The following is a 24,784-nucleotide window of genomic DNA, read 5'->3' on the forward strand; positions in this document are numbered from 1 at the left end:
ACTTTCACATAGTAAGAAAAAGAAAAATGTAAGGAGACTCTACACAGTTACTCCCCCTACTATTTCAGTTGTATCAATGATGAATCTCAAGATCATCATTTATCTTGACATTAATATAAGATTTTGGGGAGAATGGGGCTGGGTGCCATTCCATGCTTTGGCAAATCTTTTTTTTTCCTCAGCTATCATCTTTTGAAATATATGACATTGAGATTCTATCCTGTTTCTTATTTCTGGTTGCTGCTGACAAATGTTTTGTTTTCTTTTTTTCTTCTGGTTCTGCTGTTCTTATCTTTTTTTTTAATTGTTGGAGATCATATCATTAGGTATCAGAGGAGGGAAATTCTGTAGCTTCTTTCTACCATCTTTACACAGGAGTCTTTTTTTTTTTTGGCCACATGTGCGGTTTGCAGGATCTCAGTTCCCCGACCAGGGACTGAACCCAGGCCACTGCAGTGAAAGCCCGGAATCCTAATCACTAGGCCACCAGGGAATTCCCCCTACACAGGAGTCTCTTTTCTTAATTGCAAACATGCTTAATTGAAAAAAGTGTATTTATTTTTAGATGATAATGATACATAATAACAAAGCTTATAATCTAGAAGAATTTTTGTCTTTAAAGCCTAAAATCCTTTAATATATCCTTTAATTACTAGACCATATCATGTATTCTCTTTAATTGTCACTTATTTGTTCCTGGAATACTTATTGAATACCTATTATGTGCCAGATACTATTCTAGGTGCTAAGGATGCAGCAGTGAAAAAAATAACTGCCTTCATAGGACTTACTTTCTTGTGGGGAGAGACAGGCAATAAACACAAGCAAACACATAGTGTATATCAGGGTCAGCAACGTTCTTCTGTAAATGGCCAAATAGTAAATGTTTTAGGCTTTAGAGGTCTCATGTCTCTATTGCGATTACTCAGCTTTGTCATTGTAGTGAAAAACCAGCCATGGCAGCATATAAAAAAGTGAGCATAGCTGTGTTCCAAGAAAACTTTATATGCAAAAACAGGTGGTAGCTAAGATTTACCCAATGGCCATAGTTTGCACATTCCTGCTATATATAATTTTGACGTGTCTTATGGAAAAAAGTAGGGAAAGCAAGATGTACAAGAAGTTCTAGAAAAGGTGAAAAAGGGCCTCCTGACAAGACATCTGAGCACAGACTTTTTAAAAGTGAGGGAATAAGGCATGTAGTCTTATGGGGGAAGAGCTTCCCAGGCAGAGGGAACAAGATTTACAAATGTCCTGTGACAGGAGCATGCTTAGTTTGTTCAACAAACAGTAAACAGGCTGATGTGGTCAAGAAGAGCACCAAGAGATAAGGTCAAGAGAGTGCCATAGATGGTGCCATATTTTGCAGGGCTTTTGAAATCATTATACAAAGATGTTGAATTTTTATCCTGAGTAGGAAACCATTGTGTGGTTTTGAGCAACGAAAGGACATGGCCTGACTTACCTTTGAAAAAGTTCTCTCTGGCTTTAGTATTAGAACAGACTGTAGTGAAAAAAGAATGAAAGTTAGACCATGTAGGAGGTCGCTAAAAATTCCAAGCAAAGGATGATCATACTAAGCTTAGAACCGATGGTAGTGATTGAAGTAGTAGAAAGTGGTCAGATTCTTTATATATGTTGAAGGTAGAGGTAAAGGATCTGTTGATGGATTTGATATGTGCTATAAGAGAAAGATTTCTAGTGAATGATGACTCCACAGTTTTTGTCCTCAGGAGCTAGAAGGCAAAAGTTAGCATTTATGTACATAGGGAGACTGCAAAAGAGCTGCTTTGGGTGAGGGTGTTGTGGTTTGGCGTAAATCAGTAGGTTTGGGACATCCCTGGCAGTCCAGTGGTAAAGAATCCACCTTCCAATGCTGGGGACGCAGGTTTAATCCCTGGTCAGGGAACTAAGATCCCACATGCTGTGGGGCAACTAAGCCCGTATGCCACAACTACTGAGCTCATGAGCCTCAATGAGAGAGCCTGCATGCCGCAAACTACAGGGCCCATGCACTCTGGAGTCCCCACGCCACAACTACAGAGCCCATGCACCCTGGAGCCCACGCGCCACAACTAGAGAGAGAAAACCTGCACACTACAACTAGAGAGGAGTCCGAACGCCGCAACTAGAGAGAAACCTGAGTGCCATAACGAAGACATCTTGCATGCCTCAACAAAGATCCAGCACACCGCAACTAAGACCTGACGCAGCCAAAAATAAATAATAAATAAAATAAATATTTTTTTTAAAAAATCAGTAGGTTTGTTTGTTACTTGTTAAGTTGTAGACACTAATTAAATATCCAGGTGGAGATGTTAAGCACAAAGATGGCTATATAAGTTTGGAGTCTGGGGAAAGGTCCTGGCTGGAAATACAAATCTGGGAGTTACTTGCTTATAGTATTTAAAATATGAAATGGTGAGATCAAAGAGTGACTGCACACAGACTAAGTTCTGTGATACTGCAATACTTAGAAGCTGGAGATGTGAGGAAACACCAGGAAAAGAAATTAAGAAGGAGTGGCTAGTGAAATGAGTACATCTTTTCATTCCCTTAAGGGTATATATATATATTTTTGTTGATGTTGTTGTTTTTGCTGTTGTTGTGGTACGCGGGCCTCTCACTGTTGTGGCCTCTCCCGTTGTGGAGCACAGGCTCCAGATGCGCAGGCCCAGCGGCCATGGCTCACGGGCCCAGCCGCTCCACGGCATGTGGGATCTTCCCGGACCAGGGCACGAACCCGTGTCCCCTGCATCGGCAGGTGGATTCTCAACCACTGTGCCACCAGGGAAGCCCTAAGGGTATATTTTTAAGAGCAGAGTTTATTTTTATCTTGATATAAACTGATTTATCAGTTTTTACTTTTATTGATCCAGCTTTTAGAAATCTTAGTAGAAAATCATGAAGATTTTCTCCTTTCCTTATGTTTTGTTCTAGAAGCTTTATAGTTGAGGTCTTATTTACATTTAGGCCTGTGATCCATTTTGAGTTACTTTTTACATATCATGCAAAGTATAGATGAAAATCCATTTCTGGCATATGGATATCCAATTTTCCCAGCTCTATCTATTGAAAAGACTATGCTTTTTCCATTAAGTTGATTCTGTACCGTTATCAAAAATCACTTGTCTTTCAGCTTTTGTATATCTATAAAAGACTTCACTTTCATGTTTCAAAGATTTTTGCTGGGTATAGGATTCTCGGTTAAAAGTATTTTCTTTATTTTAAAGATGTTGGTCTATGGTCTTCCTCTTTACATTGTTTCTGCTGCTATATCTGCTTAAATTCTGATATTTGTTGCTCTGTAGTCATGTGTCTCTTTTCTTCAAACTGCTCTCAAGATTTTCTCTTTAACACTGGTTTTGAACAATTTCGTGATGACCTACCTTGTCATGTTTTATATGTTTATTATTATTATTATTATTATTATTATTATTATTACTTGGCCACTCTGCGCAGCATGTGAGATCTTAGTTCCCCAACCAGGGATTGAACCCATGCCCCCTGCATTGGAAGCTCAGAGTCTTAACCACTGGACCGCTAGGGAAGTCCCTAGATGTTTTTTATTATTGAAATATAAATCACTTACTATAAATCTCACCCTTTTAAAGTATGCAAATCCATGTTTTTTAGTATATTCACAAGTTTGTGCAATCATCACTACTGTCTAATTCCAGATTTTCATCCCCCTAAAAAGACACCCTATACCCATTAGCAGCCACTACCAATTCTCCTCTTCACCCAGTTCCTAGCAACCACCAATCGACTTGCTCTATGGATTTGCTTATTCTGGACATTACATATGTATGGAAACATACAATATGTGGTCTTTTGTGATTGGCTTCTTTCACATAGCATAATGTTTTTAAGGTTCACCTATATTGTAGCATGTATCAGTACTTCATTCCATTTTATTGTTGAATAATATTTCACTGTATGGATATACCACATTTTCTTTTTCCATTTGTCCACTAATGCACATTTGGATTGTTTCTATCTTTTGGCTATTATGAATAATACTGCTATAAACATTCATATACAGGTTTTGGTGAACCTATGTTTTCAGTTCTCTTGGGTATACACCTGGAGTGAAATTGCTAAGTCATATACATTTAACTTTTTGAGGAACTGCCAAACTATTGTCCAGAGTAGCTGTAACATATGTATTCCCACCAGCAACGTATGAGGGTTACAATTTCTCCACATCCTCACCATCATTTGCTGCTCTCTGTCTTTGATATTATAACCATCCTTAATGGGTGTAAAGAGTGTAAAGTGCTTTTTGTTTACATTTCACCATAATTAATGATGTTGAGTGTTCAAGATGGCATTGTCAACTAACCTCCTACACTACCTCTTTATAAAAAACTGTTTAAAAATTTTAACTAACAAATATCTGATAAGCCTTTGACATTAGTGGTTTTTCAAAAATGTCATTTCTGTAAGATTTCTCCTATTAGATTATTTTTGAATTTGTTCAAATGTGTACATAATCTCAACTGTGCACAGCTGAGATAGATATTCTATACTTCCTTTAAAAGAATATATATAAAAGCGTTGGAAAGAATCATAGCTTTTAAGTTTTGTGTCACCTGGTCCCTCTCACCAAAACTTAAGGTAGTCTTTGCTTGGCATCTTATAAATGAAAACCATTTAGAATTGAATTTAAAACTGAAATAGATCTTAAAGGAAACCTGGATCAGCTGGCTTATATGATCTATTTTGTAATTACAAATAAAGTTCAGTGACTTCCAAAATCTTTCATCTAATTAATGACATATCTATAACTAAAAGCTAGATATGTTGATCACTATATTAGTGTTCTTTCTAATGGAATTCACTACAAATAAGCTCAAATAATAAAAGATGTAGCATGAAATAATGCAAAGGGCAGTGGACTGGCAAACAGAAGACCTGCCTGTATTTTATTACATTTGGTTGTTCCTAGAATCCTAATTTAACCTCTTTACTATATATTCAACAAATAGAAAATTCTACTAGATAATCTCTAATGAATTCTTCCTCATCTAAAATTCTTTGGGAGTTAATGGAGTACAAAATAGCACGAGTAACTGGACACGGGAGTTGACTTAAAAGAGTACAGAAACTTTGAACAATAAAACTTTAGTGGAATTTTCACTGTTACAAAATGGGAATGGAATCAGTAGCACATTCCATGAATAAGAATAGCACAGACTAACACAGACAGAAAAAGAACTCAACTACCACTACATGTTGCAATGTACTGATGAGTAAAAAGATAGGCATTTCCCAATTATACAGAATGATGTACTGAGGCAGCCAGAATCAGAAGCCTGATTCCAAAGGTTCCAAAGGTTCCACCTTAGCTTCTTTTGTCTGTAATATCTTCAGAGACTAAAACTGTCAGCATGAAATATATAAAGAAGTAGGGGCACATGGTGGAAACCTACAAAATTTTGCATACTTGGAGTGGAAAAGGATGGAAAGATAGACTTGAATATAGCACATACATTCTAAGCATTGTAAACTGAGATCTCACACTAACTTAGACAGAAAACCCAAGACAAAAAACACGACAGGTCAACTAATCCATACAAGACAAATGTCAATGGGTATTTCAAAATGAGGTAGAAATTTACCTTCAAAGTTAATGCTTAGAGGGCTATTTCCCAGCAGTTGTTTTAAAGTAAAAATATACAGGGGTGGGCTTCCCTGGTGGCGCAGTGGTTGAGAGTCCGCCTGCCGATGCAGGGGACACGGGTTCGTGCCCTGGTCTGGGAAGATCCCACATGCCGCAGAGCGGCTGGGCCCGTGAGCCATGGCCGCTGAGTCTGCACGTCCAGAGCCTGTGCTCCGCAACGGGAGAGGCCACAATAGTGAGAAGCCCGTGTACGGCAAAAAAAATATATATATATAATATATATTTTTTATATATACATATATATATATATACAGGGGTGCCTCTTCAATGCTGTGTATTGAAAAAATGTCAGATGGGGTTACATGAGAAGAAGTGGGGGAGGGAGGGAGAAAGAAAGAGGAGACTGCTTTGAAAAGACACTGTGGCAAATGTAAAATAGCATACATTCTATAAATGGTTTCCTCTGAACAGAATGTAAACATACAGTTTTCATCTGCTTGGTTACTTCAAAGAATATGCAACAGGAGAGGCAAAGATAGGAATTAAAACAAAAAGACAAGATGGACTGAAAAACAATTCATCAATATAAGGAATTACATAATGCAAAATAACAAATAAAATAATTAATATATGCATTATAGGCACACTAAAACAATAAAGATGTGAGAGTTTTGAAGATTTTTCAGAATGAAGAAAAATATATATAACATTGAAAAAGATTTAAAAGAAGATGGCTGATATGGAGTAAAAAAAAAAATCCTACCTAAAAATTCATAGATATATTAGCCAGAGTTCATTTAGGGCACAGATGGCACATTCAACTTGGGACAATCCAAGGAAGGTTAAGGTACAAAGGTACTATTTATAAAAGTAGGAGTGAAGAGGAACCACAAGGAACAGTGCAATAACCCAAGGCTAACAGAAGAACTTTCCCTTTCCTTATACCCGTAGGTTTAAGTAGAGGGGTTAGTGACTGTAATCAGAAGGAGGGAATAGTGTAGAAAAGGCCACTTTCAGTGTACAGACCTAGATAGCCTGCTGTGCCCCCACAGGGAGCCAGGGAAAATAAATGCTTGTTACACACTCCTCCCTTCAGTATTCCTGAGGGTCTCCTCATTGGTAAAAACTGACCAGGTGCCAGAGGGTACACCCATATGATCCAAACAATTAAGCTCCCTATGGTAAAAAGCAAAGTATACTAAGGAGAAGAGTGGATCTGGAAGGGCAAATGGAAGACAGTCATAATACTGTTTACAGGAATAAAGAAAAGAAATGTAAATTTCTGTCTTTCAATCGAAGTCCATTCACAAGTATTGTAATTACTGATACGGTTGGATTTTATTTTCCATTTTGATATTTGCTTTCTAAATGTCTTTTTTTGGTCCTCTGTTACTCCTTTAGGGTCTTTTACATAAAATAAGTATGTTTTCAATGTAACATTGTAATTCCTCTTTCAATTAAATTATTTGATTTTGTAAAGTTTCTTTTTAGTCATTGCTTTAGGGGTTAAAAAATGAATCTTTAACTTATGACAATCTATTTCAGATAAATATTGACTTAATTCTATTATAGCAAATGTGCTCCTATATGGTCCATATCCACCACCCTCGTTAGTAATATTAATATTAATTATATTACTTTCATATACATGTCCAACAATAAAGTATTGTAATTATTGCTTTAAACACTTTTGGTTTTTGAAGAAATAAGAAGACAAGGAAAAACATTATATGGTCTTTTGTACTTACCCACACATGTACCATTGCTAGTGCTCTGCATTCCTTCATGTGGCTCTGAGTTATTGCTAAGTATCATTAAGTAATGATGAAGAGTTTCATTAAGTAATGCTCGTAGTACAGATCTGCTAAGCAACAAAATCTTAGTTTTTGTTTTCCTAGAAGGAATGTTTTTCACTTTCATTACTGAAGGATAATTTTACTGCATAGAGAATTCTTAGTTGTCAGTTCCCCTACCAAACTCAACTCCAGGACCCTGAATATGTCATTATATTGTCTTCTTGATGCTCTTCTTGTTTCCGATTAGAGAACTTAGCTATTAATCACATTGTTGCTCCCTTATTCATGATGAGTTTTTTTCCTATTGCTTCTTTCAAGAGTTTCTATTTGTCTTTGCCTTTCAACAGTTTCACTGTAAAGTACCCAGGTGTATCCCTTGTCTGTTTCATATTTGGAGTTTGTTGAGCTTCTTCAATCTGTAGTTTAATGTTCTTATCAAAATTGGGGGGTTTTCATTAATTATTTCTTCAATTATTTTTTCTACCACTCCCGACCCTTCCTCTCATTTTAGCATGTCCATTAAATGCATGTTGGGATACTTCATACTATCCTAAAGTTCTCTGAGATTCTTTTTTATCACTTTTCTTCAATTTGTCTCCCTATTCCTTGCATTGGGGTATTTCTAATAATTTTCAAGTTCACGGAGTCTTTCTTTTCACTACTGAGCCCATCTAGTGAATTTTTCATTCCAGTACTTTTCATTCCAGTACTTTCCAGTATTTTTAAGCTCTAGAATTTCTATTTGGTTCTTTTTCTACAGATTGTATTTCTCTATTTAGATTCCTTTTTTGTTGAGTTGTTACTACTATGTTTTCCATTAGTTCTTTAAACTTAAGTTTTTTAAATGTTAAAAACATATTTTTAGTAGTTGCTTTGAGATCTTTGTCTGCTAAGTCTAACATTTGGACCCAGAGTTAGTTACTACTGACTATTTTATTGTCTGGTATGTGTCACTCTTTCTTTTTTTTTTTTTTTTTTTTTGCATGTCTAGCAGCTACTGATTTTTTTTACTGTCTCCCTTATTTCACTTTTTCCAGAATGTCATATAGTTGGAATCATACAGTATGTAGACTTTTCAGATTGGTTTCTTTCACTTACCAGTAAGTGTTTAAATTTCTTCCAAGTCTTCTTCTGGTTTGATAGCTCATTTCTTTTTAATGTTAAATAATATTCCATTGTATGAATACACCACAGTTTGTTTATCCACTGCCCCACTGAAGGATATCTTGGTTATTTCTAAGTTTTTGGCAATTATGAATAAGCTGTGATAGATATTTAAGTGCAGGTTTTTGTGCAGACATAAGTTTTCTACTAATTTGGGTAAATATCAAGGAGTGTTACTGCTGAGGCAAACGGTTAGAGTATGTTTAGCTTTGTAAGAAACTATTGAATTGTCTTTTCAAGTGACTGTATGATTTTATATTTCCAACATCAATAAATGAGAGTTCCTCTTGCTCCAAATCCTTGTCAGCAATTGGTGTTGTCAGTGTTTTGGATTTTGCCCATTCTAAAAGGTGGGTAGTGGTAACTTTTTGTTTTAATTTGCAATTCCCTAATGACATATGATGTTAGACATCTTTTTATATGCTTATTTGCCATCTGTATGTCTTCTTTGGTGTGATGTCTGTTCAGATCTTTTGCCCATTTATTGATTGGGTTGTTTCCTTATTGTTTTAAACACTTATTTGCATGTTGAAGCACATATCAATACTTCATTCCTTTTTGTTGCTGAATAATATTCTATTGTATGGATATACCACATTTTATATATCCATTTGCTATGTGATAGAATTTACTTTGTTTCCAACCTTTGAGCTATGATGAATAATGCTGCTATGAACATTTGTGTGAAATTCTTTTGTGGGCATATGTCTTCATTTCTCATGAGCATATACTTTGTTGTAGAATTGATTGATCTATGTTTAACCTTTTGAGGAACTGCCAAACTGCTCTTGAAAGTGGTTGCACAATTTTTCAATCCCACCAGCAGTATAGAGGGTTCCCATTTTTCCATATAATCACCAATATTTGTTATTTTTAAAAAAGCATTATTCAGGTATAACTGACATAATAAAATTCATATCTAAAGTGTATAATTTGATGTCTTGACATATGATTACACCTGTGAAACCATCACCATCATCAAAATAGTGAATATATACACCACCCCACAGTTTCCTCATTCCCTCTGTAATCATTTCTCTCTCCCTATGCCCCTATCCTTGGCCCCAGACAACCACTTATTTATTGTCACTACAGATTTGTTTGTACTTTTTAGAGTTTTATATAAATGAAATCATATGGTGTGTGTGTATATATATATATATTTTTTTCTTTTTCTTTTTGCTGGCTTACTTCACTTGGCAAAATTATTCTGGGCTTCATTCATATTGTCATGTGTTTGTTGATAGTTCATCCTTCTATACTGCTGAGTATTCCACTGTATAGTTATATCACAATTTGATTACCCACAAACCTGTTGGTGGACATTTCAGATGTTTCCAATTTGGAGTTATGACAAATAAAGTTGCTATGAATATTCCAGTACAAGATTTTATGTGGACACATGCTCCTTTCTCTTGAGCACATTCTTAAGAGTGAAATGGCTGAATCATGTGGTAGGTATGTATTTAACTTTATAAATAACTGTCAAACTGTTTTCCAAAGTGGTTTTACAATTTTACTTTCCTACCAGCAGTGAATGAGTGTTCCAATCGCTCCACAACCATGTCAAAACTTGGTATGATTGGGCTTGTTAATTTTATCAACTCAAACTGATGTGTAGAATATATTCAACATACAAAGCCCTTATCAGATATTTGATTTGAAAGTATTTTCTCCCATTCTGTGGGCTATCTTTTCACCTTCTTGATAGTATCCTTTGAAGTACAAAATTTTTAATATTGATGAAGTCCAATTTATCTATTTTTTCTTTTGGTACTAATTTTTAATAAACTGTCAAAACATTTTTTGACAGTAGCTGTGACATTTTATGTGTCCACCAGCAGTATTTGAGAATTCTGGTTGCTGCAAATCCTAACCAATGCTTAGTATTAACATCTTTTTAAATTTAACAATATTAATGAGTGTGGAGAGTCTCATTTTGATTTTAATTTGCATTTCCCTCTTGACTAATGAGGTAGAGCATATTTTCATATGCTTATTTACATATTTTTGTGATGTGCCTGTGCAAAACTTTTGCCCATTTTGAAAATTGATCATTTGTCTTCTTATTAATGAGTTGTAAGAGTTCTTTTTATATGCTGGGAGCAAGTTCTTTGAAATATATTTGCAAATATTTCCCCCCATAATGCATACTGCCTTTTCATTTTCTTAACAGTGTTTTCAAAGAGCAAAAAATTTAAATTTTTGATTAAAAAAATCCATCTATTATATTTTCTCTTACAGTTCATACTATTTGAGCCCTTATTAATCATTTCTTACTCCCAAGATAGTAAAGATTTTTCTCCTATGTTTTTTTCTTACAAAATTTATAGTGTTATGTTTCCATTTAAGTCTATGATTTGAGTTAATTTTTCTTCATGATGTCAAGTAGGATCTAATAATTTCTCCATACAGATGGCCAGTTGTATCAACATTATTTATTGAAAAGATTCTCCATTCTCTCACTGAATTACCTTGGTATCCTTGATAAAAATTAGCTAATTATTTATGCATGGGTTTATTTTAAGATTCAATTCAGTTTCATTGATACAAATGCCTGTCATTTCACCAGTAACAAGTGGTCTTGAATACAGTAACTTTATCTGAAGTATTGAAATCATTTTGGGTAAGCTCTCCTACCTTGTTTATCATTTAAAAAATTGCTTTGCCTACTGTTGGTTTATTTGTATTTCCATAAAAATTTTAGAGTCAGTTTGTTATTTTCTACCAAAGTAGTTGGAGTTTTGATTGACATCGTGTTGGGTATATTGATCAATTTGTATAGAAGTAACATCTGAATAATCTTGAATGTTCTAATCCATGAACATGGTATATCTCAGTATTAATTTAGTTGATCTTTATATTCCCTCATCATTGTTTTCTAATTTTCAGGGTAGAAGTTGTGGATGTCTTTTGTTATATTTAAGTACTATTTGGGGGTGGTGCAATTATAAATGGAATTAAAAATTTTTCCCAATTGCTTGCTGCTAGTATAAAAAATACAACTGATTTTTTAAATCTTAACTCTGTATCCTGTAACATTATTAAATTCCCTCTTTGTTCCAGCCATTTTATAGACTCCTTAGACACTCTAGGAAAGAATCACATCACCTGAAAAGAGGGACAGGTTTACTTGTTCCATTAAGAAATTCATGTGCATTATTGCTATCATCATTATTATTATTTTGCCTTACTGCAATGCTTACAGAACTTGGTACAATGTTAAATACAAGCGGCGAAAGTGGATATTCTTCCCATGTTTCTAAAACTTGGGGTAGAATATTCAGTCTTTCATCACTAAATATGATGTTAATTGAGTTTTTTCAGTAGAAACTCGTTATCAGATTAAGAAGTTCCCTATTATTCCCAGTTTGCTGAGTTTTTATCAGGAATGTATGTTGAATTTTGTCAATGCTTTTTCTTCACATTTTGGAACAAACGTGTTTTTTTATCCTCTATTTTGTTAACACAGTAAATTAACGTTAATAATGTTTTGAATGTTGACCCAGTCTTGCATTCCTGGACTAAAACCTCTTTTTTCATGGTATATTGTCCTTTTTTTATATTGTTTAGTTTAATATGCTAATATTTTACAAAGCGTTTTTGTATTTAAGTTCATGAGGGATTTGTGTAATTGTCTTTTTTAAATGTCACTGCAAGGTTTTTGTATAAAGGCTATGCTCACCTCATAAACAGTGCTGGGCAGTGTCCTCTATTTTCTGAAGAGATTGTGAACATTTGACATTAAATTTCTCAGATTTTCATTTTTCTTGTGTCAATATTTGTAAGCTCTTTTCTAAAGTAATTCATCCATCTTACCTAAGTTGCTGAATTTGATGACATTAAGTTGAAAATATTCTCTCACTATCCTATTTTTTTCTTTTTAAGTGTTTTATGTTATATTGGAGTATAGTTGATTAACAATCTTGTGTTAGTTTCAGGTGTACAGCAAAGTGATTCAGTTATACATATACATGAATCTATTCTTTTGCATATTCTTTTCCCATTTAGGTTGTTATATAATATTGAGTAGAGTTCCCTGTGCTATACAGTAGGTCCTTGTTGGTTATCCATTTTAAATATAGCAGTGTATACATGTCAATCCTAAACTCCCTAACTATGCCTCCCCCCTCCCCTTCCTTCTGGTAACAAGTTCATTCTCTAAGTCTGTGAGTCTGTTTCTGTTTTGTAAATAAGTTCATTTGCATCATTTTTTTTAGGTTCCACATATAAGTGATATCACACGATACCTCTCTTTCTCTTTCTAACTTCACTCAGTATGACAATTTCTAGGTCAATCCATGTTACTGCAAATGGCATTATTTCATTCTTTTTAATGGCTGAGTGATATTCCAGTGTGGAGTCCTAACCACTGGACTGCCAGGGAATTCCCTGTAGTCTCTTAATATGGAATCTTAGTTCATTGATTTTAGAACTTTCTTATTTTAAGGAATTAAATCTATGTTGTGTTTGAAGCACTGATTCACCTGCTTCCCCCAAATTTTTATATGTTGTGTTTTCACTGTCTTTCACTTCAAAATATTTTCTAATTTCCCTTCTAATTTCTTTTTTGCTCTATGATTTATTTAGAAGTACGTTGTTGGGCATTCCCTGGGAGTCCAGTGGTTACGACTCTGCAGTTCCACTCAATCTCTGGTCAGGGAACTTTATATCCCACATAGCTGCGCTGCCAAAAAAAAAAAAGAAAAGGAAAAAAGTATGTTGTTAAATTTCAAAGTACGTTGTTAAATTTCAAAATACTTTGTATTTTCCTATCTTATTGTTATTGACTTTTATTTTAATTGTGTTGGGTTAAGAGAATATATTCTATATAATTTCATTCCTTTCAAATTTGTTGATCTGTTTTTTTTTAATCATATGATCTATATGTGGGAATGTACCACGTGCACATGAAAAGAATATGTGTTCAGCAGTTTTTTTTTGGTGTAGCATTCTAAATGCTTATATGTAGCATATAAGTTGATAAGTGTTATATCCTCTTCTTGTATTAATCCTTTTATCATTATATAGTGTCTTTCTTAATAGTCTTTACTTTAAAGTCTATTTTGTCTTATATGAGTATTGCAACTCCTGCTTTCTTGTCATTTCTGTTTGCCTGAAATATCTTTTTCCATACCTTTAGTTTCAAACTATGTGTGTCCTTTGCTCTAAGGTGGGTCTCTTGTAGGCAGCATATTGTAGGTTCTTGTTTTTTTATCCAGTCTGCCACTCTATGTCTTCTGATTGGAGCATTCAGTCCATTGACATTTAAGGTAATTATTGATACATATGTATTCACTGCCATTTCAAATCTTGTTTTCCAGTTGATTCTTTGTTTAGTCTTTGTTCCCTTCTTTTTCTTTTTGTTTTTCTTTTTATGGTTTGATGATTTCCTTTTATTTTATGCTTGTGTTCTCTTCTTTTTGGTTTTTGTGAATTTACTGTATATTTTTGACTTGTGGTTGCCCTGTTTTCCAAGTATGTTAACCCCTTCCTATATCTGCTTGCTTTAGACTGATAATCATGTACATTTAGACACATTCTAAAAAAGAAAAAAAAAAGAATATGCATTTTCTTACTCTCCTTCCCGACATTTTATGAGTTTGATGTCCCTGTTTACATCTTCATGTTTATCCTTTTGCTGTTCCTTTTCTTTATCATTGCTTTCACAGTTTTTTTCTTTTTGATCTGTAGCCTGGTTAATTTAAGTGATTTACTTTCCAATTGTGATTTCCTCCTTCCTATATCTTTTTGCTTCTTTTCTATTTAGAGATGACCTTTCAATATTACTTTTAGGATAGGTTTAGTATTGCTGTATTCTTTTAGTTTTGGCTTGTCTGAGAAATTCTTTATTTCTCCTCATATTCTAAATGATAATCTTGCTGGGTAGAGTATTCTAGGTTGCAGATTTTTTTCTTTCAAGACTTTGAATATATTTTGCCCCCCCTTCTGGCCTGCAGTGTTTCTGTAGAGAAAACAGCTGATAGCCTTATGGGGGTTCTCTTGTAATTAACTCTGTTTTTTCTTGCTGCCTTTAGAATTCTCTCTTTAACTTTGCCATTTTTATTATATTATGTCTTGGTGTAGGTCTGTTAGGGTTCATCTTGTTTGGGACCCTCTGTGCTTCCTGTATCTGGATATCTGTTTCCTTCTTTAGGTTTAGGAAGTTTTCAGCCATAATTTCTTCATATACATTTTCAATCCCCTTTTCTCTTTCTTCTCTTTCTGGAATCCCTGTTATGCATAGATTGGCCCGCTTTATATTATTCCATATGTCTCTTATATTGCTTTCATTTTTTTTATATTTGGCTTTCCATCAAATGGAAATTTTCTGTCTGGAAATTGGGTAATTTCCATTATTCTATCTTCCACGTCACTTATTCTTTCTTCTGCTTTATTCATTCTGCTATTCATTGCCTTGAGCTCAGCTTTCGTCTTGGCAAATGAATTTTCTAATTGTTCTTGGCTCCTCCTTATAGTTTCTAGTCCCTCTTTACAGTAATCTGCATTTCTGTTGATAACCTCTCTTAATTCCTTCAGTATTTTCATTACCTCCTTTTTGAACTCAGTGTCTGTTAAACTGAAGAGATCTGTTTCATTGTTTATTCCTTCAGGGGAATTTTCTTGGTCTTTTAACTGAGAGTGGTTCCTCTGCTTCTTCATTTTGCTTATATTTCTCTTACTCTGTGAGTTTAGGAGAAACAAATATCTACTGTAGTGTTGGAGGGCTATTTATATGCGGGAGTATGTCTGCATAGCTTATGTGGGTTTAATATTTTTTTGGTGAGAGTGCTGTTTTTGGTTTGGATGCTTTCCATCTCTTTCCTCAGCCTGTGCTGGCCATTATCCCCTTGATAAGGGGTGTGCAGATGCATGGGCCACACACACGTTCCCAGGAAGGTGGGGGCAGCAGTTGGCTCCTAGTCGTGCGTCCCTTGGCAAAGGCAGCTGGCTGCACATACTCCCAGGAAGGTGGGGGCAGTGGTTGGTGCCAGGTCACAGCACTCTTAGAAGCAGCATGGATCACATGCACCCCAGGGGAGGCAGGGGCAGTGGTTGGTGCAGGGTTGTGGGACACTTGGTGTTGGTGGGCTGCACAAGCTCCTGGGAAGGTGGAGGCAGTGACCTGCACCTGTTCACAGGAACCTCCACAGAGGCTGCAGCCCACACTGCCTCTGGAGTCTGAGATGGCAGCAATGGCTTACGCCTGCCTCCATAGCTCATGTAGACAGTGCCCTGCCACCTGAGAACACATGGAGAAAGAAACTCTTATGGCGAGCCCACCCTTCTCCTTCTGGGAAGGAGATCTTCTTCCCAGATTCCCTCAGATGGGGCGCACCACACCCTAGCCCCCTCAGGCTGTCTTCACACAGCCAATCCCAGTCCTCTTCCCAGTGCCTGACCTCTGAAGCCCGAACCTCAGTACCCAGCCTCCACCAGCCCCAAAGGACAAGCATCTCAGCCTGGGAAATGCCAGTTGGCACCGCTAATCTGTGCAGGTCTCTCTCAGTTTTGCCCTCCACAAACCTGTTGCTGTGCTCTCCTCCAAGGCTCCAAAGCTCCCCCTCTGTCCTGGCTGATCTCCCGGCCAGTGAGGAGACTTCCCTGTGTGTGGAAACTTTCCTCTTTCACAGCTCCCTTCCAGGGGCACAGATTCCGTCCCAATTCCTTTTTCGCTCTTTTCTTTCTTTTTTCTTTTGTCCTACCTGGTTACATGGAGATTTTCTTGCCCTTTTGGAGGTCTGAGGTCTTCTGCCAGCATTCAGTAGCTGTGCTGTGAGAGTCATTCCACATGTAGATGTATTTTTGATGTATCTTGTGGGAAAAAGGTGAGCTCCACATCCTATTCCTCTGCCATCTTGATCCATTTCCCCTGAAATGTCCTTTTAACATTATGAAATATCCCTCTTTATCTCTAATAAGACCCTCTATCTTGAAAGCTATTTTATCTGATATTAATATAGTTATTCCTTGCTTTTAATGCTTATTGTTTGCCTAGTATAGTTTTGTCCATTCATTTACTTTCATCATACCTGTGTGTTTTTATACCTAAAAGATAATTCTTGTAAGCTGTATACAGTTTGGTCTTCCTTTTTTATCCACTCTGACAACATCTGCTTTTTAATTGCAGTGTTTAGACCTTTAATATTTAAAATAATTACTGTTATCATCAGATTTCATTCAATATTTTATTATTTTTCTTTTTATCTCTCTGCTGTTATTGCTATTTCTTCTTTCTTATCTTTTAAAAATATAACAAATAATTTTTAATCTTACCTTTTAATACTTCTATCAACTTTTAAGACATATCTCTGTATTTTTTTAGTGTTTTATTTAAGAAACACAATACATCAGAATTCAATCTGAATACTGTACATCTTCATGCAAAATAAGCATAAGTCCCTTTAACCACCTCCCCCCAACCACACTCTGAAATAGTTTTATATATTTCCTAGCAGCTTATTGATTTGTTTTATTATACACTTATGGATTACATCTGCATACATTGAAAACCCCAAAGAACAATGTTATAATTTTCCTTTAAACATCCACAGGTCTTTTTTAAAGAACTTAAGAGGATAAAAATAGTCTTTTATTTTTATCCAGATATTTACCATTTCTGATGCTCTTCATTTGCTCCTGAAGATCCAACTTTTCTGTTAATATTCTTTTTTCCTTTGAAGAACTTCCACTACAATTTCTTGTAGTACAGGTCTGCTGAAGACAAATTTCTCTTAGTTTTCCATTTATAAAATTGTGTTAACTTTGCCATCATTTCTGAAGGATATTTTCAATGGACACAGAATTTGGGGTTGACTGATTTATTGTTTCAGTTTTAAAGTCTCTATGGCCACTATGATTTCTTTTGTTGTTTTTGTTTTCATTTATGGCCACTGATTTCTGATGAAAAATCTGTTGGCATTTGAATCACTCTTCTTTTGTATGTAAAGCATCACTCTCCTCTGTCTGCTTTCAAGATTTTCTCTTTATCTTAGGGTTTCATTTTGTAATATGTCTAGGCATAGTTTTCTTAGAATAGCCCTCATGGATCTAAACTGCACTGCAACACACCTCATCCCTTGATTTCCTGCTATATCCAATATATCTGTCCTCTAAACCTAGTCCTTCCTACTATCTTTACTCATAATCTGTCCATGTTGGAATGACCAGAGCTGCTCACTTACAAGTTGATGTTTTATAATTCAACTGAGTCATCAGAGTTCCTGGAAAATACTTTAATTCTCCCAAAGGGCCATTCCAAATAAAAAAAATACATGAAGGAGAGATATGCACTAAGATAGAAAATACTTAGTAGCTACATAAGACATCAAAAACTAACCCCTTCTAGAAGATGCTACATTAAATCCTTTTTAAAATGAGTAATATAATATCTTTTAAATAAGTTCAGAGATAAAAGTTCCAATTTTAAAAAGAAGAGAACAAATCAGATAGGATAGTTAGAATTTATGGGGTGATTTCACCAATCAGACAAAAGAAAAAATTGTCCAGTCTTCCTGAAGTCATCAGAGGCCTGCTCAACAGGTGAACATTAATGTTTTCTGCTCAGAGATACTCAGGATATTGGTCAAACTAATAGAAACAAAGGATTCACATATTCTTAGTAAAGAATATGTTTATATCACTAAGATCAAAGACTGGATATGCTTATGCTAATTGCCTTTCACCATGTATTTTCTTCACTAACAGCCACTTCTCATGGATATAGTTTGTAATTATATCAATAAATTCTTTTATAAAACAACAAATCCCAATTGCATGCAATATTGTTCAACTCCTCTTAGAATGGTTCACTTGGGAGATATACAAGTATATAATCATGCTGTCAGACCTCAGAGTGACCTGAAGATTCTTCACATCACACTCATCCCACAAACCCTTTGCCTTTTGCCTTTTTTTAAAATATATCATTATCATGTTATAGTGAAATTACTATTTAATTTTCCATAAATAAACATTCTAAACTTTTGTATATGATATAAGAATAGTTTTCTGGTTGACAGGAAAATAGTAATAGTAATTTTGCTCAAAAATATGAGTGCTCATAATCAAACAATGGGATTTATGGTACACACTTCAAAAATGTTGAAGATCAAAGGGTATAACAACTGTGAATATACTTAGGATTATAATTTAGTTAATTTATATTATTCTACCAGTTTAATATACAAATTGTAACCTTCTAATTGCTAGTTCCAAAGACTCACATTGTACATAAAGAATCTTCAACAGCTGTCAAAATTGTCTACTTTTTCTTTCCTATAAATGTGTCAATTGGGAAAGATAAACACAAAAAGAACTATATGGCTTTCATTAAAATAGGAAAAATAGAAATTAGACAACACTTCATCCTGTACAGCATCCTGGGTCCCTAGAATCCTCGTGGAAATACACAGTTGCCAGTGATACTAACCAAACAGAATGAAGGTTTTTTGCAGGGATATGCAGCACCTACTTTATACTCCTGATAAAGGGGAGTGTTATAGCTTCCTGACTTCTCCCACTGCTTGAGATTCTGGAAAGTGTTTGCCAGCTAACCTGATATATGTATACAATGTACACCTAGCATGGGGGAATTTACTGAGAGGTAGGTGAGTTATAGGTCAAATCCCAAGCTTCCCTGAGCATTTGTCCAGAACTAGGCCCCAGACTTCCTTGAAGGCTCCCTCAACATATGTACAACCACACTTGTATTGGGGAGGTTCTTATACTGAACATGGTCTAAGGACCACAGTTACAAATCCATTTCTCCACAGTCTACTCCTTGATCCTTGATGAGTTATTTAGCCAGTAACCATGAGGTATATATTTTTGTGTATCTTGTAACTGAGGATCATAGATCCCCAGACATATATAGGTATGATTTTACGGAACACAATCTGTTCTTTTTGAGCATTATCATGGACTTAGGGCTTTTTACAGATTCAACTAGTTCTAGTTATTATAATCATGGTCTTCCTTTTCAATTTTAAATTATCAAAATTCAGCCAATAAAAGGTCTTTGAAACTGGCATCTTTGTCAGTACTTCTAAACATCTTGGAAAGTATTCTTGCTATCTCACAACAATAATATATTCCAGACCAGTCTTATTTATTCTGGCTGCAAACATGAATGCAGTGTTCTCCAAACAATTCTGGCTCATTTTACTTGACAATAGTATCTGCAGAAGGCCAACAAACAAGATATTTAAACTCAGAGAGCCTTAGTTTCCTCTTTACAATGAGTATTTTAGAACACACTGAGCATTCTGATGTTTTCTAAATACCATTACCCATCATACAGAACTAGGGCTCCTTGGAGAAATGGCTCATTTTAAGTCTGGGTGAAGAAATGAACAAGACAGGCATAGAGTATCTTGTAACAGAAAGAAAATAAGTACTTTAAAAAATGAGCCACCTTGGGCTTCCCTGGTGGCGCAGTGGTTGAGAATCTGCCTGCCAATGCAGGGGGCACGGGTTCGAGCCCTGGTCTGGGAAGATCCCACATGCCGCGGAGCAACAGGGCCCGTGAGCCACAACTACTGAGCTTGCGCATCTGGAGCCTGTGCTCCACAACAAGAGAGGCCGTGACAGTGAGAGGCCCGTGCACCGCGATGAAGAGTGGCCCCCACTCGCTGCAACTAGAGAAAGCCCACGCACAGAAACGAAGACCGAACACAGCCAAAAATAAATAAATAAATAAAATTTAAAAAAAAATGAGCTACCTAGAAAAAAATTTAACAAAAGAAGTGCAAGACTTGTACACTTGAAACTATAAAACATTGCTGAAAGAAATTAAGAAGATCTGAACAAATGGAAAGATAGCCTATGTTCACAAACTGAAATGCTTAGCATTATTAAAATGGCAATATTCCCCAAACTGATGAAGTGATTCAGCACAATCCCCATCCAAATCCTAGCTGCTTTTTTTTCCTCCCAGAAATCAACAGGCTGATCCTAATATTCATATGGAAATACAAGGGACCCACGAAAACCAAAACAATCTTGTAAAGAAAGAACAAGGGTGAAAGACTCACACTTCTCAATTTTGAAACTTATTACAAATCAAGAGTAATCAAGAAAGTATGGTATTGGCCTAAGGACAGACTTATACATCAATGAAAAGGAATTGAGAGTCCAAAATTAAACCCTTATATCTATGGTAAATTGATTTTTTACAAGAGTACCAAGAGAATTAAGTGAGGAAAGAAGAACATTTTTTTTTTTTTTTTTTTTTTTTTTTTTTTTTTTGCGGTATGCGGGCCTCTCACTGTTGTGGCCTCTCCCGTTGCGGAGCACAGGCTCCGGATGCGCAGGCCCAGCGGCCATGGCTCACGGGCCCAGCCGCTCCGCGGCATATGGGATCCTCCCAGACCGGGGCACGAACCCGTATCCCCTGCATCGGCAGGCGGACTCTCAACCACTGCGCCACCAGGGAGGCCCAGAAGAACATTTTTAACAAATGGTGTTAAGGAAACTGGATACCCACATGCAAAAGACTTAGTTGGACCTCTACCTCACCCTATAAACAAAAATTAAACATGGTCTCAAAATGGATCAAACTCAAACTGGATCACAGACCTAAATGTAATAGTTAAAACTATAAAACTCCTAGAAGAAAACATAGGAGTATATCTTCATTATATTGGGTTAGTCAACAATTTCTTAGATACAACACCAAAAAGGCAAAAGCAACTAAAAAAATGAATTGGACTTTATTAAAATAAAAATCTTTTGTGTTTCAAAGAACACAAGAAAGTGAAAAAGACAACTCACAAAATGGGATAAAACATTTGCAAATTATATATCTAAAAAGGGACTTTTATCCAGAGTATATAAAAAACTTACCATTCCAAAAAATAAAAATAAAAAATGGGCAAAGAATCTAAATAGACATTTCTCCAAATAAGAAATGCAAACGGCCAATAAACACATGAAAAGATGCTCAATATCATAAGTTATTAGGGAAATGCAAATAAAAACCAATAAGATACCATGTCACACTCACTAGGATAGCAAATGAAAATGATAAACAATAACAAGTATCAGTGAAGATGCAGAGAAATTGGAACCCTCATATCAACACATTGCTGGTGGGAAGGTAAAATGGTGCAGCTGCTTTCAAAACAGTTTGGCAGTTCATCAAAATACTAAACATAGAACTACCACGTGATCCAGAAATTCCACTCTCCATACCCAGGAGAATTAAAAACACATACTCAGGGACTTCCCTGGTGGTGCAGTGGTTAAGAATCCGCCTGCCAACGCAGGGGACACCGGTTCGATCCCTGGTCCGGGAAGATCCCACATGCCCTGGAGTAACTAAGCCTGTGCGCCACAACTACTGAGCTTGTGCTCTAGAGCCTGCGAGCCACAACTACTGAAGCCCACGTGCCTACAGCCCATGCTCTGCAATGAGAAGCCACCACAATGAGAAGCCCGCGCACCGCAACGAAGAGTAGCCCCAGCTCGCCGCAACTAGAGAAAGCCCGCACGCAGCAACAAAGACCCAACACAGCCAATAAACAAACAAACAAATAAATAAATAAGTGTTCTTTAAAAAAAAAAACACATGCTCAAACAAAATCTTGTGCATGAATATTCACAGAGACACTCTTCGTAACAGGCAAGAAGTGAAACAACCTATGTCCATCAACTGATGAACTGATTAACAAAATGGGGTATACCTGTACACTGGGATATTAATTGGTAATAAAAAAGAATGGCTGGCATACCAGTACATGCTTCAACAAGGATAAACCTTGAAATCATTATGTTGAGTGAAAGAAACCAGTAAAAAAAAAAAAAAAAATCCACATTTTTGTGATTGCATTTTTTTTCGCGGTACGTGGGCCTCTCACTGCCTTCCCGTTGCAGAGCACAGGCTCCGGACGCGCAGGCTCAGCGGCCATGGCTCACGGGCCCAGCTGCTCCACAGCATATGGGATCCTCCCCGACCGGGGCACAAACCCACGTCCCCTGCATCGGCAGGCAGACTCCCAGCCACTGCGCCACCAGGGAAGCCCGTGATTACATTTATACACAGTGTCTAGAACAGGCAAATTCATAGAGACAAAATAAATTAGTGGTTGCCTAGGACTGGGATGGTAGGGGTGGGGAGAAGAGCAGGAATTGAGAATGACTGCTAATGTCATTTTGGAGTTTGAAAATATTCTAAAATTAGACAGTAGTGATGGTTGTGCAACTCTGTGACTATATCAAAAACCACTAAGTTGTACAAGTTAAGTGGGTCGATTTTATGGTATGTGAAATATATTTCAATAAAGCTATGAAAAAATGCATAATCTGAATTTAATGAGAAAACAATAAGGCAAACCCAATTTTAAAGAAATTCTATAAACTATTGGACTACACTTCAAAAATGTCACTTTCATAAAAGACAAAAGCTAAGGAAGTATTCCAGATTAGACTAACAAGACATGACAATTAATGACAATACATGAGAAAAATAATTGTTATAAAGAACAGCTGAGATAAAAGTGACAAATTCTGAAAGAGGACTGCATATTATTAGATACTAGTAGTCTATCAATTGTGAATTTCCTGATTTTTATAATTATACTATAGTAATGTAACAGAATATCCTTGTTTTTATCACATACATGTTAAAGTAAAGGTATGGGGTCATGATGACTGCATGTATTATTATTATTATTATTATTATTAATTTATTTATTTTTGTTTATTTATTATTTTTGGCTGTGTTGGGTCTTCATTTCTGTGCGAGGGCTTTCTCTAGTTGCGGCGAGCTGGGGCCACTCTTCATCGCGGCGCGGTGCGTGGGCCTCTCACTGTAGCGGCCTCTCTTGTTGCGGAGCACAGGCTCCAGACGCACAGGCTCAGTAGTTGTGGCTCACGGGCCCAGTTGCCCCGTGGCATGTGGGATCTTCCCAGACCAGGGCTCGAACCTGTGTCCCCTTCATTGGCAGGCAGATTCTCAACCACTGCGCCACCAGGGAAGCCCCTGCATGTATTATTAAACAGATGATAATAATAATAGTAATAATGTATCTGTTATAGAAAGAGAGAGAAAGCAAATGTGGAAAATGTTAATAGTTACGAATTGAGGTGAAAAGTATAAAAGAAAATTCTTCTATAAGTTTGAAAGTTGGGCTTTTTATTTTTCAAAAAACTTATTTTTGAAAAATAAATTTGTTTTTCTATAATCAATTTTATCAAGTTTATTTTATTATCATAAACTATTGATTTAAAACATTTTAATAGTCAGTTTTATCAATAGTTTATTATCACAGTTAGGAAAGATTTATCCACTCCTAGGTAATAAAGAAATTAATTCATGTTTTCTTCTAGTAACTATATGGTTTCACTTGGTACATTTCCATTTTTCACAGTTCAATTTGGAATTTATTCTGGTGGATGGTTGAGAAACACTTCACTTACAGCTGTTCCTTTATGTGTATATCTAGTTTATCCCAACAATACTTGTTTAAAAGTCCTTCTTTTCCCCACTGATTTTAAATGCTATTTTAACAAATTGGGTCTAATTACAGATTTTTATTGCATTAGAGAGCTGAAACCATTGTTTCAATTATAGTAGCTGTACTGTATGTTCTATTTTCTTAAAAAAACATTTTTTGGTTGAAATATAGTTGATTTACAATGATGTATTAGTTTCAGGTTACACAGGTTCAAGTGATTCAGTTATACATATATATATATATTTGTTTTTTAGATTCTTTTCCACTCTAGGTTATTACAAGACACTGAGTATAGTTCCCTGTGCTATACAGTAGGTCCTTGTTGGTTATCTATTTTACATATAGTAGTATGTATATTTTAATCCCAGTCTCCTAATTTACCCCTCCCCCTCTTCCCCTTTGGTAACCATAAGTTTGTTTTGTATGTCTCTGAGTCACTTCTGTTTTGTAAATAAGTTCATTTGTATCATTTTTTAAAATATCATTTTTATAATATTTTCATGGTTATTCTTGCTTTTTTGTGTTTTTCCTAATAAACTTTATAAACTAAAGAAACAAAAAAGAGGATATTTGTACTGAGGTTTATATTTCAATTCATAAATTAAGGAGAACTGAGCTTTTAATGATGTTAATAAGCTTATATCCAAAAACATAATATGCCTTTCTTTGGTTCATGGCTCCTTTTGGCTCCTTCTGTGTTTTTAAAATTTTATTTATTTATTTATTTTTTATGGTTTTAG

General features: G+C 35.7%; 1 protein-coding gene across 3 annotated transcripts in view; it reads right to left on the bottom strand.

Annotated features, from left to right (window-relative positions):
- BAZ2B (bromodomain adjacent to zinc finger domain 2B) overlaps window positions 1-24,784 on the bottom strand; it is a 375,589-nt gene that overhangs the window by 297,564 nt on the left and 53,241 nt on the right. For 2 of the 3 annotated variants that reach the window (XM_082629869.1, XM_082629868.1), the window contains exon 2: window positions 17,202-17,301. The gene's annotated coding sequence lies outside the window, so the exon portion shown is untranslated. Of the gene's footprint in view, window positions 1-17,201; window positions 17,305-24,784 lie in introns of all 3 variants that reach the window. The other variant, XM_082629857.1, reaches the window with a different exon arrangement.

Source organism: Mesoplodon mirus (genome assembly GCF_964341445.2).
Source record: "Mesoplodon mirus genome assembly, chromosome: 8".
Lineage (NCBI taxonomy): Eukaryota > Metazoa > Chordata > Mammalia > Artiodactyla > Ziphiidae > Mesoplodon > Mesoplodon mirus.